The sequence below is a fragment of the Coenobita brevimanus genome, chromosome 58 (assembly GCF_032717465.1).
Source record: "Coenobita brevimanus isolate Jiangsu-jjx chromosome 58, ASM3271746v2, whole genome shotgun sequence".
In the NCBI taxonomy this organism is placed as follows: Eukaryota; Metazoa; Arthropoda; class Malacostraca; order Decapoda; family Coenobitidae; genus Coenobita; species Coenobita brevimanus.
In genome coordinates this window covers 11,325,317-11,328,978 of record NC_137011.1, presented here as the reverse complement: position 1 = coordinate 11,328,978, position 3,662 = coordinate 11,325,317, and positions in this window count along the sequence as shown.

Sequence of the window (3,662 nt, the reverse complement as noted above, 5' to 3'; positions counted from 1 at the left end):
TAACTCAAGCCGTTCATGAAATATAATGGCGATAAAATCTAGTTCACCTTTGCCAGCAATTTTGGTGACCTTACCCCGACTTCCCATTTTCGAACTCGTCCAAGATTTTGGCCATATCTTGATACCCTGGGGGTTTTGTGTTGATAGCTCAAGCCGTTCATGAGATATAATGGGAACAGATACTCACACACACACACAGGCAGACACAGAGGCGGGCAAAAATATTATCGCTTCGCCTCGGTAAAGGCAGATGATAACACCCGCTCTACCTTCTAGAGCGTGGGTGTAATTAGGGTAATTCACTATGTAACAATATCTGTGCATCGGATGAGGCGTGTTTTGTCCTAAGCTTAAGAAAACTATCAGCCAGTAACAAGAGTAAAATAGAAATTTACTTCATGAATGTACTAATCGGAGAGTGTTTGTTAGTATGTCTTCATATGCTTTCCGTTTTCTTGTCCGGGAAAGTTGTAGTTTCAAATAAGCTGAATAAATTAATCTAGCAGTACTAATACTGGGGTTTTTTTCAAGAATACTACCCCAGTATCCCTGCTTGTCGTAAAAGGCGACTAAAAGGGTTGGCGGAGGGTTAGTGCCCCTCCCCGGAAAACAACTAACTAAAAAAACAAACAATAAGCCTCGGACAAGGACTGACCAAACGATGACGACCAAGGACCGGACAAAGGACATTGTAATTGGAACCTGGAATGTAAGGGGAGCGAATGATGAGGTGAAAGAGAGAGAGATTGTCCAGGTGCTTGAGGATGCGAAAGTGGATGTATGTGGAATAACTGAAACAAAATGGAGAGGAGAAAGTGTGAGAGAATGGGAGTATGGATGGGGTGTATGTGCAGGAGTAGGTGAGAATGAGAGGGCAAAGGAAGGAGTATGTATAGTTGTGAGTAAAAGATGGAAGAGGAGCATAAGACAGTATGGATCAGTTGGGTCAAGGATTGTGTGGGTAAAGTTGAAAGTTGGAATACAAATGTGGGCGATTGTGTGTGTGTATGCGCCAACGCAAGATCGTGCTAGAAGAGTGAGAGAAGAGTTCTGGACAAATGTAGAAGTGTGCATGGAAAAGTTTGGAAGGAATGAGAGAGTGTTTTTGATTGGTGATATGAATGGTAAAGTTGGGAATGTGAAGGTGGATGGAATAGTTGGTGAGTGGGGTGTGCCTGCTGAGATAGATGAGAATGGGAGTGCGTTAGTGGACATTTGTGCTGGGAGGGGGTTGGTGATAGCCAATACCCTCTTCAGGCATAAAATGATTCACAGGTATACATGGCGAGTGATGAGAAGGGTGGGTGGTGAACTGAATGAAAGGAAGGCAATGATTGATTATGTGTGTGTGGATGAAAGGATGCGAAGATGTGTAATGGATGCAAGAGTGTATAGAGGTTGGGGGAGTGGACTTTCTGACCACTACTTGGTGATGGCCAGAATTAAAGTACAAGAAAGTTGGAGGAATAGAAGAAGGGAAAGACGAGAGCAAGGAGTAGTTGCAGGGAGAGTGGAAAGGTTACAGGAGGATGAGAAAAAGGCAGAGTATAAGAGAGAAGTGGAGGAACGATTGGGCAAATATGAATTGGAGCAGATGGGAGACGTGGAAGGTGTGTGTAGAATATTTACAGAAGAAATATGTGCAGCATGTGATGTGGTGTGTGGAAGGAAGAGAAGACGGAGGGGGGTGCAAGGAACAGCGTGGTGGACTGAAGAGGTGAAACAGGCTGTGGCACAAAAGAAGAAAGCATACAATGAATGGATGAGAAATAGGGGCGTGGAAGAGGTTGAGAGGTGGAAGAGAGAGTTATATGTAGAAAGGAAGAGAGAGGTGAAAAGATTAGTAAGAGAGAGTAAGAAGAGAGTGGATGAGGAATTTGGAAGAAATTTGAGTGTAAAGTGGAGGGACTGTAAGAAAATGTTCTGGAGAGAGGTGAAAAGAGTAAGACAGGGTGGAAGTGAAGTTAGCAGGGGAGTGAAAGATAAAAATGGTAGATTACTAGTGGAGAAGGGAGAAAAAGTGAGCAGATGGAGAGAACACTTTAAGGAATTGTTGAACGTAGAGGATGGAAGTAATGCGAGTATAAGAGGCTGGGGAATGGCTGGGAGAAGGAGGGAGGTGAGAAGACAGGAAGAAATCAGTAGGATAGAAGTTGTGGAAGCAATGAAGAAAGTTAAATCGGGGAAAGCCCCAGGAATTGATGGAGTGTGTGGTGAAATGCTGAAGCATGGGGGAGAGATAGTAGTAGAATGGATGTGGAAGATGTGCAGATTGGCCTGGGAGGAAGGTAGAGTCCCGGAGGATTGGAAGTCAGGTATAATTATTCCCTTGTACAAAGGAAAAGGGGAAAAAGAAGTGTGTGGTAACCATAGGGGCATTTGTCTTCTTAGTATAATAGGAAAAGTGTATGGTAGGATACTTATTGACAGAGTTAGAGAAAGAACAGAGAAATTAGTTGGAGAAGAACAGGGAGGCTTTAGGAAGGGAAGAGGTTGTGTAGATCAGATATTCATTCTCAGATCTTTAGTGGAAAAGTTTCTAGAGAAGGGAAAGAAGTTGTATGCGGCATTCATGGATTTGGAGAAAGCATATGACAGGGTGGATAGACAAGGATTGTGGAAAGTGTTAAGAATATATGGAGTAGATGGGAAGTTGTTGAATGCTGTGAAGAGTATGTACGATGGTGCGAAGGCTGCAGTGCGTGTGGATGGTGAACTAAGTGAATTTTTCTCTTTGAAGGTTGGGTTGAAACAAGGATGTGTCATGTCTCCATGGTTGTTCAATCTGTACATGGATGGGGTGATAAAAGAGGTACAAGGTAGAGTAGTAGATGTTGGAGTGGCCATGGTGAGAGAGGATAGTGTTTGGAAACTCCCTGTACTGTTGTTTGCAGATGATACTGTGTTGTTGAGTGAAGACGAAGGAGAGCTGCAAGGCTTGGTGGATGAGTTTGGGAGAGTGTGTAAGAAACGGAATCTAAAGGTGAATGTAGGGAAGAGTAAAGTGATGGTCTTTGAGAGAGGTGAAGTCAGTGAATGTACAGCGAGGTTGGATGGTGAGGAATTGGAAAATGTGAGTACGTTTAAGTACTTGGGTAGTGTGATGAGTAAGGATGGAGGTTTGGAGGGTGAAGTGCTTGAAAGGGTACAGCAGGGAAGAAAGGTTGCTGGTTCCTTGAAAGCAGTGATAAGAAACAGGGAAGTGAGCATGGAAGTGAAAAAGTTACTACATGACAGTATTGTGATACCAACTCTAACGTACGGAAGTGAAGCTTGGACGTTGTTGGAAGGACACAAGTCAAGAGTGAGAGCAGTGGAAATGAGTTATTTAAGAGGAGCCTGTGGAGTCACATGGAGAGACAGGCTGACGAATGAGGATATAAAGGAGCGTTGTGGTGTTGATGTGGATGTGATAGGAAGCGTTATGAGGAACACACTGAGGTGGTTTGGCCATGTGGAGAGGATGGAGGGTGAAAGACTGACGAAGAGAGTGTATGTGAGTGAGGTGGAGGGGGAAAGAGGGAGGGGGAGGCCGAGGATGAGATGGAGGGATGGGGTGGAGAGGTATATGAGAGAGGGGGGTGTGAGCTGGGAGCAGGGGAGTGAAATGGCGGGGGACAGGGCGACTTGGAGGCGATTTGTTTGTGGCCACCCCAAAGGGG